The following is a 13,444-nucleotide window of genomic DNA, read 5'->3' as shown; positions in this document are numbered from 1 at the left end:
GAGCGACCCCATGGACTGCAGCCTACTAGGCTTCTCCGTCCATGAGAGGTTCCACCCAAGAGTACTGGAGTGGGGTGCCATTGCCTTCTCTGAAATACTACTCAGCCATAAAAAAGAATGAAATAATACCATTTTGCAGCAACATGGATGAACCTAGAGATCATTATACTGAGTGAAATAGTCAGACAGGCAAAGATAAATCGCTCTTATGTGTACTCTTACAATGGGACTTCTTTATAAGATAGAAATAGAGTCACAGGTGTAGAAAACAAACTTATGGTTGCCGGGGTGGAAAGTGGGTGATTGGGAATGACCTATACACACCACTATATGCAATATAGATAACTAATAAGAACCTACTTGATAGCACGGGGAACTCTACTCAGTCCTCTTCAATGACCAATATGGGAAAAGAATCTTAAGAGTGGCTATATGTATATGTACAGCTGATGTACTTTGTGGTACACCTGAAATTAACACAGCATTGTAAATCAACCATACTCTAATAAAAATTTGAAACTAAACACATAAATAGCAAAAAGGGGGGAAAAGTCCATTTCCATGGGCTTCTTTTAATCCTTTCAAATTCAAGTCACTGTTATGCAGGCAAGATGCGGTATGGCTGGGTAAATTTGGATCAGCTACTGTCCCTCAAGTGACAGCGGATACAAGATGCTTTATCACCAGCTTCACAGCAGATGGTTCCAAATTGTGTGTCTTTCTTGGTTCCCGACAGGACGTGCTAAGCAAGGCCTCTGTCTGCCACTGCCACTGTCCTACCAGAGGGACTTGGAGCCAAGCGGCATCTTGCAAGGGGATCCCCTCCGTGGAACTTAAATGGCCACTTTGGCTTTGGAGCCACTTGGTGATGTGAGCTGAGGTTGGAATGCTGATCCTGGCTCTTCTGGGAGGTTCCCAGGCTGCTGTTTACTCTGATTCCTGGCTATCCACCCTATTTCCGACTACTGTTTTTCTAGCCTACTTAGCTATTCATGGGGAAAATATCACAGTGAGTAGGAAGTTTTTGCTCAAAAGCCAAACAAAGAGAGAAAAACAAGGGCAAAGGCAAAGCTGCTTATTAAAAAAACAGACTTTGAGAAATTCCGAATGCTCTTGTTAAGCAAATCATTTCCCAGGGTTCCTGAACGTACAAGGAAAACTCAAAAGCTGCAAAAATAATCCAAGCTGGAGAAAGATACCCTCGTTTGAGATTTGTTTTCTGTACGTTTTTGTCTGTTTGTTTGCTTGCTGTACGTTTGTTAGAGTTGGCCCAGGATGAGGCCCCTGGCACCTGCCATATTCGAGGGCTCAGGGAAGGCTCTGCTTTGAAGTCAGCTGGACAAAAAGCTGGACATCTGGAAACTTCTTAGAATCTCTCCTCTTGCCCTGACTCAAAAAGTAGCTTTTCTATAGTCACTTTTTCATTCTTTTTTTAAAAATTATCATTAGCCTATTTTTTAAGGGTTTTATAGAATTTCTTACAATGTTGCTTCCGGTTTTTTTGTTTTTTGTGTTTTTTTTTGCCCCGGGGCATGAGGGATCTTAGCTCCCGGGCCAGGAATCAAACCCACACCCCTTACACTGGAAGTTTCAAGTACCTTGGTTTCTTCTTTAATTTTTTATTTTGTGTTGAGGTACAGGTGATTAATAATGTTCCAGTAGGTTCAGGTGAACACCACTGGAAGGGACTCAGCCATGCATATACGTGTATCCATTCTCCCAAAGTGCCTTGGTCTCTAATCAAAGAGGAAGTGGAGGGAGAGGAAATGTTTTCCTTGGAAAAAACAACTGGCTTCTTCTCATCATTCAGGGCTCTGCTCACCTCCTCGGGGCACCTGCCCTGATTACTCTGCCTGATTGCCTCCTCCTGGCAGATAAGACGGTAAAGAATCTACCTGCAATGCAGGAGACTTGGGTTCGATCCCTGGGTTGGAAAGATCCCCTGGAAAAGGGAATGACTACCCATGTCAGTCTTCCTGCCTGGAGAACCCCGTGGACAGAGGAGCCTGGTAGGTTATAGTTCAAGGGTAGCAAAAAGTCGGACACGACTGAGCGACTGATCGTGCGTGAACCTCCCCCAGTCACTCTGTTCCAACACCCTGCTTTGCAACCTTCGAAGAATGTATCGCCACCTAAAATTATGAGGCTCACAGTTTCGTGTCTCCCACACTAGCGGGCAACTCCACGGAGGAAAGAAGCTTGCCTGTTTTATTCACTCATCACTTCCCAGCCCCTGGAAAAATGCTGGATACATAGTAGATGCTCAATAAACACTTGTTGAATTAAATTGAATCCTTAAGTTAGAAACACTGAAGAAGAAAGGGTAGAAAACATTGCATTCCAGAATGACTGGACCCTACTTCTTGGAAGTTTCTTTACAGGAAAAAAATATATATACTCATATATCTTTTTCCATAAGGAGATTCAATGAATGCAACTCTTGTGCAAAGCGTGGCCTGAAATAACCAGGGTCGTTGTGAGGAATACAATGAGGTAATTGTGTAAAGTACTTAACGGAGTGTCTGGTACATTGTGAGTGTGAAGTGAATATTGGCAATTAATAACTCATACTGAGCTCAAGGTCCACCAAGTTCTGTCTTTTCCACACGTGCTGTTATAAATCTATATCTTCCATTTCCAGGCCTTCTGGTTTTTTGAGATGTGGTTTGATCTCTGCACAATTCATCTTGTTATGTTCTGCCAAAAATATTTCATCATTCAGCAAACTGTTCTTCCCAGCTTCGTATCATTTTTTAATGTGATCAGCACATCTTTGAAGATCTTGTGAAAAATCATTAATAAAAATGTTAATGTGAATGAGACAAGGGCCGAGTCCTGTGTCATACCACTACAGACCTTTCTGTAGGTTGGCATCTGCCGTGTTTAATTAGCATCCCCCTTGGTTCATCACTGTGATGGTTATAAAATCATTTAATTATGCTATCAGTGAACTTACATTTCTCCATATTGTTTATGAGAAACAATCTTATCAATGCCTTGCTGAAAGGCAGTTACACTTATAGCTACAGAATTCCTCTGATTTATCACTCTACCAAACCAGAATAATCTATCAAATAAGTAAAAGGCATCTGTCAGGCGTGACGTTCTAAGTGAACCCATATTGGCTTCCAGAGATCACTCTTTTTGTTTTTTTTTTTTTATAAATTCAAAACAATCCTGTGAGTAACTGTATCAGTCAGTGTAGGTTAAGTTATGCTTAACTTGGGCATAAGCTGGGCCTGAGAGCTGCAACTACTGAGCCTGTGCACCACAGCTAGAGAAGCACTGCAGCAAAGACCCAACTCTGCCAAAAAAAGAGCGACTCAAAGTAGACTACGGGCTTTAGTTAATCATAAGAGGTCATCAGTTGCACTAAAGATATTGCACTAATGCAAGATGTTGAGAACAGGGGAGGCTACGTGCAGAGATGGAGTGCGTGCTCAGTCACTTGAGTTGTGTCTTACTCTTTGCCACCCTATGCACTGTAGGTCTCCATGCTCCTCTGTCCATGGGATTTCCCAGGCAAGAATACTAGGGTGATTGTCATTTCCTTCTCCAGGGGAACTTTCCGGACCAGGGGTCGAACCCATACCTCTTGCATCTTCTGCACTGGCAAGCAGATTCTTTACCAGCAGCGCCACCTGGGACGCCCTCTTCCCCAGGAGAGTCAAGCTTTTTCAGTCCTCCTGGGGAGAAGGTCTGTGGTTAGATAGCCCTAGCACCCCCATTCCCTTTGGCTAAAGAGCACCAAGAGCTTGGTCACTTCATAGTGATGTTCCCACCGGACTGAGCAGCGCCCCAGGGGGCTGCAAGCCGGGGGGGCTTAGGCACCATGACCCAAGCTGTTCCCTTTGCACCCCTCCTGTCACCTCCCATCACTTCAACCCTTCACATCCCCTCACAGTCTTCATCCAGGTCCGCATAGGCGCAGCGGGACTGCTCCCACCACAGGGCACCCCTCAGACCCCTCTGGCTGCTTCCCCTCATGCAGGGACCTTCCTGGCCCTTGCACATGCATAGCTGAGTGTGGAGAGATTCCCATCCATGGAGCCACCAGCAGGGGCAGCTGCCGATGGTGGGCTGCGCTCCCTTCCCATCCCCCGGGAGGACAGATGTGAAGCTGCATCTCAGAAGATGGTCCTACAGGACGGAGCTCCAGCTGAGAAGGACCGGGTCCTTCCTGCCCTGTTCCCTCACTTCCAATACCTGGGACCACAGTTGCAAACAAACTAACTTCTTGCAAGTCTGAAGCTCTGCTTTAGGGCTCAACCCAGGCTAGGACATCGGCTGTCTGCAGGTGACACCTAATCTATCCCCACCTGTCATGCGTGGACACACACACACACTCTGGTGCTCCCGTCACCCTCCCAAAATCCATCCACAGGGAAAGGGTTTTCCAAGCAATAATCACTCTTCCTTCAGGCTTCCCTGGTGGCTCAGGTGGTAAAGAATCTGCCTGCAATGCAGGAGACTCGAGTTCGATCTCTGGGTCAGGAAGCTCCCCTGGAGAAGGGCCAGGGGAGACCCACTTCAGTGTTCTTGTCTGGAGAATTCCATGAACGGAGGAGCCTGGGGGGTGCTACAGTCCCATGGGTCGCCAAGAGCCAGACGCGACCGAGCGACGAACAACCACGAAGAACCAAAGGAACCAACTCCCCAGGGGACACGCTATGAGTTGTCTGTGATGCCTGAACAGCAGCCGAGAGGGTGGGCGCATGGTGAGCCGGGACACAGAGGTTTCAGGGGAGGGGAGGGGTGCTGTCTGGTGGAGGGGCCGCAGACACGCACCCCTAAATTACGATATTTTCCTTCTCAAGGCTGAATGAATGCAGCCTCAGACAGACACTGCCCCGCAGCTGTTTGTGGCGGGGGCCCCGTGGCAGGCCAGTGACTTTGAAAAGGGGGACTGGAGGGCAATCTGACAAAGGGACCACTGTCTTTGAGGGAACTTGATGTGAGCCCAGCAGGGCCGAGCGGCGGGAGTTTGCACAGCTGCGGCTGGAAGCAAACATGTACTTTTAGCTGACCTGGGCCCCGTGGCTTCGCGCATTAAACCTGACACTTTCCAGATGTACGCGGCCCTCCCTCTGGCACCGTCCAGAGCACCACGTCCCCAGGTCCACACACACTCCCCAGGCGGCCCTGTCAATATTGCATTGTGCTGGGGACCCCGGGTCTCTCCGGCGAACTCCACACCCCGACCTGAAGGTGAGTGCCCCCGGGCTGAGCTGGAGATTTACGAGCTGGATTTCAAACTAGTTCAAGTTCAAAGTCAGCTCAACAGCAGCTGCCACTCTGACCTCTGTCATTTCTTCATGCCTGGCTCCAGGTTGGGTGATGAGTGGATGCTGAAGCTACCTTCCAAAGGGTTCTTTCGCAAGCTGCCTTTGGGCGAACCCCGAGATTCACCAGCCGAGGGGAGGTTCAGAAGGAGTTTTGGAGTGCAGAAGGGTAGCCCCACATGGCCGTGGTCTCTCCGTCCCACCTGGCCTGGAGGAAAGCACGTGACCCCAACGCGTGGACTCAGGCAGGCCACGTGGCGACCTCAGGTGCTATGAGAGCTCTAGGAGGGGGCGTTACAAACTCCCGCGGTGGCGTGAGCCTTCTCCAGCATCATCCATTCTGGAAATTGCTCAGCTCAGCAGTCCTAACTGGAGCATGGGGGCAACAAATGCTCTAGGATGCTGAGGGAGGCCAGGGATGGCGGGGGGTGGGGGGCGCGGACACTTGGACATTCTCTGCGGCAGGAGGAGGCTGGCTTGACTTGGTGACTCCCCCTATGCTCTGAACTCAAACAGGCAGAAGCCGGCGTGGGGCCCCAAGACCGCGGAGGGTGTGCCCCAGCCCTGGTGGGCACAGATATAAGAGGAGCCCTGGTCCCAGCCCGCTCGTGGTCGAGGGTGGGTAAAACGAGGTGCTAGTGGTGGGGAGAGTCCTTTGGGGAAAAGACAGTGCTGACTCACAGGGTACTTTTCCTCCTGGGACAAACCTGAGGACGCTAGCTACTCAAGGGAGCTGGAAAGGGCGCCCGGAGGCTCGGAGGCTCCAGAGCTCAGCCCTCGGGGGGCCCCAGGAAGCAGCAGGCATCCGTCAGTTCCTCCCTTCATTAAAGCATTTATTCCTGTGTGCTCTTCAGTGAGTTCTGGGTGTGGAATACATCATTTCTTTGCATCTTCATTTTGGTGTTGTTCAGTCGCTGAGTTGTGTCCCGACACTTTGTGACCCCTGGACTGCAGCACACCAGGCTTCCCTGTCCTTCACCACCCCCTGGAGTTTGCTCAAACTCATGTCCATTGAGTCAGGGATGCCATCCAACCATCTCATCCTCTGTTGCCTCCTTCTCCTCCTGCCCTCAATCTTTCCCAGCATCAGGATCTTTTCCAATAAGTCAACTCTTCTCATCAGGAGGCCAAAGTATTGAAGCTTCGGCTTCATCTTCATTTTTACTGGAGTACAGTTTGCACATGTGGGGAGCACACATCTCAAATGTCCAGCTCTGTGCACGCATTTTTATATGTGTGGACACCATGTGACCACACCCAGGTCCAGGTGTAGAAGATGTCCATCACCCAGAGGGCTCCCTCAGCCTCCTCCCAGCCAACAACCCCGGAGAGACCTCCACCTGGACTTGTATCATCACTAATGACTTTTGCCTAAAGAGCAACTAAGATTCATCTTTTTGCCTCAAGGCAGGGAAACAGAACAACTTGGTAAAATGTAAATGGTGAACTACCCTGGTGCTCCCAATGCAGGGGGCCCAGGTTCGATCCATGGTCAAGGAACTAAGATCCCACGTGCTGCAAGTGAAGATTCTGTGTGTCACAATGAAGACCAAAGATCCCGCGCACAACGACCGAGACCTGGCACAGCCAAATAAATAAATAACCACTTGTAAAACATGCAAATGGTATCATATCATATGGGCTCTGCTGTGTCTGGCTTCTTTCACTCAGCATAATATTGTTGAGGTTCACCCATGTTGACAGGGATATTAGTGGCTTGCTCTTTTTCCTTACTGTATAGTATTTTTTGAGTGGATACATTGTTATTTGCTTAGCCATTTGCCATTGAATGAATGTGTGTTTCCCCTTCCCCAACAGTGATACTTGCAATCCTAACCTCCAATGTGATAGTATTAATATTAGGAGGTGAGCCTTTGGCAGGTGAGTAGGTCACACGGATGGACTGTGCCTTTATAAATGAGGCCCCAGAGAGCCCCCTCACCCCTTCCACCATGTGAGAAGATGGGCACCCATGAACCTGGAAAAGGGCTCCCCACCAGGCACTAAATCTGCCTATGCAGTATAAAGAAAGCAGCACTCTGGGGAGTGGGGGTCAGGTCCAGACTCCTTCCCACTGGGGTCCTTGGGGCGGAAGGGTTTGGTGACAGAGCATCTGAGAATCTGTGTGTGGTACCTGCCCATCACCCTCCCCCAGAAGGCACTGGTGGCCTGAGTGAGGGCTGGTGGAGCAAGAGGCCTCAAAGTCAAGGTGGGAAGACAGGGACTTCCCTGGCCCAGTGGCTGAGATGCCATGCTCCCAGGGCAGGGGCCCTGGGTTCAATCCCTGGTCAGGGAACTTGATCCCACCTGCCACAACAGGGAGCCCGAAGGCTGCAACTAGGAGTTTGCATTCCACGACTAAAAAAGATCCCATGTACTGCAGTGAAGATCGAAGATGCCATGGGCTGCGTCTGGAACCCTATACAGTCAAGTAAGTGCTGTTTAGTCGCTAGTCATGTCTGACTCTTTTGCGACGCCATGGACTGTAACCAGCCAGACTCCTCTGTCCAAGGGATTTCCCAGACAAGAGTACTGAAATGGGTTGCCATTTCCTTCTCCAGGGGATCTTTCCTTCCAGGGGTCGAACCTGTGTCTCCTGCATTGGCAGGCAGATTCCTTACCACCGGGCCACCAGGGACGTCACACAGAGAATTTCGACATCTCAGATCGCAGAAGATTACAATAGCATAATAATATTTGTGTGCGTACCTGGGCCAGGCACTGTTTTAAGGCCCTGATATAAGTTACTCTGTTTAGCCTTCACAGCAACTGTATGAGGTCAGTTAGGGGGAACCAGTACACAAGGTGTTTGGGGTCATTCAGTGAGGAAATGGCAGAGCTGGGGTTCACAGGGAGGTTCCAGAGCTGTGTTCCCCTGCACTCTGCTCCCCAACCCAGGACACTGCCTGGAGTAACCCCACACGTGCTCTGTCCCTGGCTCTTCCTCCCAAGATTCCCTCACACACGTCTGCAGGGTACAGACCTCTCTGCTTCTGTAATCTACCTCGGGACCTAGACAGGCACCCCTTACATTGGGGCTGCACTGCAGGACAGGCTCACTCATTTCCTAGTCATTGTCGTGCTCGGTTGCGGCTGTTGTAACAGAATTCCATTGACTAAGTGGCTTAAACAGCAAACGTTTATTTCTCACAGTTCTGGAAGCCAGAAATCTGAGATCAGAGTGCTAGCATGGTCTGGGTCTAGGTAAAAGCCTCCTCCTGCCTGTTCTTGCTTTATCCTTACATTGTGGAGAGAGAGAGAGGAGGCAAGCTGTCTTGTGTCTCTTAAGGGCACCAAGCTCAACTGGAGGGTGCTACCTCCTCACCCCAAAGACCCCACCTCCTGACACCATCACCTTAGGGGTTAGGGTTCCAGCCTCTGAATGCTGGGGGGATTCAAACATTCAGTCCATAGCAGCCCTGATAAGAGCGGGGCCTGGATCCTTCAAGCAAATCATCTAAGAGGGTCTGTATTAATTGAGGGGTTAAGCCCATTATCTCTACTAACTGCCTGGGAAGGAGGAAGCAGATGCCCTCAGAACTCACTGCAGGGTTACTGGACCTCCCCGTTGGCTGTGGGAACCCCAGTTGTGAGTCCTGAAACTGTATTCATTTTTATCCCACTCTGTAGAGCCCTGTTGCAGCCTGGGTCTCCGTCCTCCCAGGGGAGACCTTGTCCCAGAGGGCCTGGGGACCCACAGCTCCGGCTCCCTGCTCTCCGCTCCCCTGGGTTCTGTCGACCTGATCTGATTTCCATCTGCCTTGTGAACTGGTCCATTCTCCTCCCTGAGGACAGACAGGCTCCCCTGTCTGCTTACCTTCATGCCTCTGAATCCTCCCTTTGTGAAGCTGGTGGCAAAAGGGAGCTCTTTGGAGCACTCAAGAAAGGCTCTCTGAGCCCTACCTAAGGACAACGAGTGCGAGCTTGTTGTCTTCTGGGAAAGGAAAGAGTGAAAAGAAATTCAGAGCCATGGCTCTTAAACTTGGATAGACCAGGTGGCCCCGTGCGCTCCCAGCCTCATGCAGAGATGCTCCAGCAGGGGCCTGTGGTGTGCAGCCTGGACCGCATCCATCAGCGTGAGCTCCTGGGGCCGGGTGTCTAAGAAATGCTTCCCAATTAAACACTGATGTTCTTGCAAGTGCAAGCTGGTGAGATGAATTCCCCATGAGTTAATACACATTAACACCTGTACATACATATATGCACACACACAGGGGGACAAATAATAAGCAAAGAAGAGGCCTGTCATGGATTGAATTGTGTTCCCTCCAAAGATAGGCCCTAAGCCCCCCAGGGACCTGTGAATCGGACCTTATTTGGAAATAGGGTCTCTGCAGATGTGATCAATGAAGATGAAGTCGCCCTGGAGTGAGGTGGGTCTAACCCTAACCATAGCCTTCCTTAGGAGGTCAGAAGACAGACACACAGATGGAGGAGCTGTGTGCAGACGCAGATGGCGGCGGAGACTGGAGGGCGGTGTTTACTAGCCGAGGGGTCCAAGGAGGGCCGGGTGCCCCTGGAAGCTTGGGGCGGGGCCTGGGACAGATCTGCCTCTGGGGGCCAGAGGGTGTGGCCCCACCCACACCTTGATTTCAGACTTCTAGCTTTTGGAATTATAAGAAAATAAATGTTTGCTGTTTTTAGCCTCCCTGTCGTGGTCCCTTCTTATAGCCGCCCTAGGAGGCACATACAGGGCCTGAGGCGGGGCAGGGAAAGAAAGAAACCCCTCCCATCTCCTGCTGCCTTCGCTCATGCTGGCCTTTGAACCACTTTCATTTCGCCAGGATACCCTGTGCCCAAACATTGATTTATCTGCCTAAACACTTGGCACGTGGCCAGGGGCCTGGACCTACGCTGGGGACCAGGGTTACATTGTTCGGCTCAGAGGTGACACCAAAGTCCTGACTATAACCCTGAGGAGGCCCTGCAGGATCTGGACCCACCCTGGTATTCTCTCAAGCTGGCTCCAGCCAACCACCGTCTTACTAATCAGGTTTTGGGGCTTAGGATGTAGACGTCTTTGGGGGGTCATTATTCATCATATGCAGCAAGCTGACTGCTGAGACTTAGATTTATTGGGGTGACTTGGGAAGGAGAGTATCAGTGGGATGATGCAAAGGTTCTCCTTGGAGCATCTCCAAGCCCATGTTCAGTAAATGTTTGCTGCTCTGGTTATTCATATTATTATTGACAATAATATTGAAAGAATACCAATAATACTGTTACATAATATTAATAATATTGATATTGTCAATTATTGAGAATAATATCAATAATACTGATAACATCAATAAAATTACTGGCGATATCAATAATACAATGATATAAATTTATCAATAATATTATTAATAACATCAATAATACCAATACTGTCATTGATAATAGTACAATATTATCACTAATAATATCAATAATAATTCCAATATTATGGGGCTCAGCCATTGATGGTTTCGCAATCAGGGGACCCATGGGCCTGAGGCCAAAAGCAGCTCTGCCTAGAGATACTATCTACATGCTGCTGTTAAGTCTCTTCAGTCGTGTCCGACTCTGTGAGACCCCATAGATGGCAGCCCACCAGGCTCCTCCATCCCTGGGATTCTCCAGGCAAGAATACTGGAGTGGGTTGCCATTTCCTTCTCCAATGCATGCATGCATGCATGCTAAGTCTCTTCAGTCATATCTGACTCTGTGCAACCCTATGGACAGCATCTCACCAGGCTCCTCTGTCCACAGGATTCTCTAAGCAAGAATACTGGAGTGGGTTCCCATTTCCTTATCCCAGAATATGCTAAGTTCCAGCTATTCTCCTGTCCCAAGGAGCACAGAATACCCTCACCCATCACCACCAACCCAGGCCACATGCCAGCCCCAAGAAATGCAAATTCTCAAGCAACATGGAACTGCAGTTTGCCTCCAAAATTTGACCCAGGGTCTCAATGACAAAGAGGATGGATCATGATTTCAAGAAAGCTGACCTCGTGCTTAAATTACACAGAGAAGGAATTATCTCTCCTTCTCTGTGATGCAATCAATACAGAGGCTGTGCTTACCCGGTTCAGGTCCCGGAAGCTTGGTCCAGGAACTAGTTGAGGAGGGGACACAGTTGCCAGTGTGGTGATGGCCATCTCTCTCTCTCTGGTTCTCTGCTTAGGAACTCGTTTTTCCTGTACCATCTCCTCTTTCAGTCCCCACCTGGGAGAAAGAAGGGCTGAACATCTCTTTAGCCGGGCCAGCCTGCTCTTCCAAACCCGTCCCTTTCCCAACGTGAGGCCCACACTGAGGCAGGGACACTGGGTTGGGATGTACTCATCAGGATGGTGCTGGGGGAACAGGCTGGAGATCTGTGGGGCCTGGACCACCTCTGGCACCTGCTCGCTGGAGGCTATGTCTGCCTGGTCATCAGAGTGGGGAGTGGGTGAATCTGATGACCTCTTCTTCCCTCACTTTTTTTGGTCCTTAGTCTTTCAATAAATTGCCATGCAAGGTTTTCCAGAATCCGGCACATATGGAAGTGGGTAGCAGTCCGTGCAGACTTTCTGGGATCCAGCGGGAGAGGCGGAGCCGGGAAGGAAACTCAGGCTGTTTCCCAGGCCTGCTCTCTAACCTCCACCCTATACTGCCACCCTCTACTCTCATCATGGTATTTTGTTTTGTGTTGTAGCGATTTTCTTTCTTTCTTTTTCTTTTTTGAGAGAAAATCTATGCATTTCTCCAAAACCCACCTGGCTGTTCAGTCTTCTAAGCTTTAGCCCAAAGACCATGTCCCTGCCCCACTGTCACCCCTACTGCCCCCACCTCCGTGAGGCCCCATCCTCCTTAAGGTGCTCAGAATGCAGCGTCTTAACTCTAGCTGACTCCGCTTTGCTCATCAGGCTACCGGCTTTACGGGGCAAACAGTAGTTTATTCATCTCCACATCCCCTGGAGGCTCAAAGAGTCGCTCCACAGGGTTTGTTGATGCCGGAATCAATGTTCCCCATCCCTCCTGAGTGCTCAGCTGCTCAGACGGAGCACAGAGTAGCACTTGATAGAAGCTTGTAGGGGGAGGGAAAGCAGCTGGGCAATTGCCAAGACTCCCTCCGCGAGGCCCAGGGCGGGTCTTTATTTCCCCCAGGTCTGCTGAAAGGACTGAAATGCGGACTTGTCCTCACTCGGCTGTGCTGCGGGAGGAACGCCCCATGCCAGTCACGTCCTGTGCTGGGCCTCAGCTTTCCTTGGAAAGGACGGCTGTATTCATTTCCCGGGGCTGCTGTGACAAGCAACTATGAACGGGGTGGCTTGGAACAGCGGTCGCTATCCGTTCTTCAGTCACTCAGTCCTGTCCAACTCTTTGTGACCCCATGGACTGTAGCCTGCCAGGCCCCTCGGTCCATGGAATTTCTCAGACAAGAATACTGAAGTAGGTTACCATTTTCTTCCCCAGGGAGCTTCCCTACCCAGGGATCGAACCTGGGTCTCCTGCATTGGCAGGTGGATCCTCTACCGTTGAGCCACAGGAATAGCTCCCTCCAAAGTGCTTTCCATCAAAGTTCAACATGCCTCTATGCCGAGCCCCAAACCTCCGTTCCCAGGTATTTACCCAAGAGAATGGAGCATGGATGGTCACACAAAGCTTTGTGTGTGAAAGTCTGCAGCAGCTCTATTTGTAGCAGCCTGGATCTGGAAACAACCCAAATATCCATCAGCAGGTGAATGGATCAACAAACGGTGGTCTAGTCATACAGCGAAGGGCTTAGCCGGCAACACAGATGGACAGGAAACGCCCTGCGGGGATAGTCCTAGATTCACCGTGCCCAGGGAGAGCAGCCAGATGCAAAGACACCACGCGATTCCATTCATGGGAAATTCTGGAGCCAATGAGACTGCGCTTAGGTGAGCTTGGTCAGCCTAGCGGTTACCTCTGGGGGTATTAACCTGAAGAGGCGGGACTCTCTCTGCCTGCTGAAAGAATATTCCAGATCTTGATTGGGGCGTTAGTGACTCAGGCGTAGACGTGTGTCAAACACCTGCAATCTGTGCGTTTCATTATATGACGCCTCACTTTAAAAAGCTCTTTTCAAGATTTAATTTAGAGGGAGACCTGCAATGCGGGAGACCTGGGTTCGATCCGTGGGTCAGCAAGATCCCCTGGAGAAGAAAATGGCAACCCACTCCAGTACTCTT

Source organism: Capra hircus, chromosome 17 (assembly GCF_001704415.2).
Source record: "Capra hircus breed San Clemente chromosome 17, ASM170441v1, whole genome shotgun sequence".
NCBI lineage: Eukaryota > Metazoa > Chordata > Mammalia > Artiodactyla > Bovidae > Capra > Capra hircus.
This window is presented reverse-complemented; position numbering follows the sequence as displayed.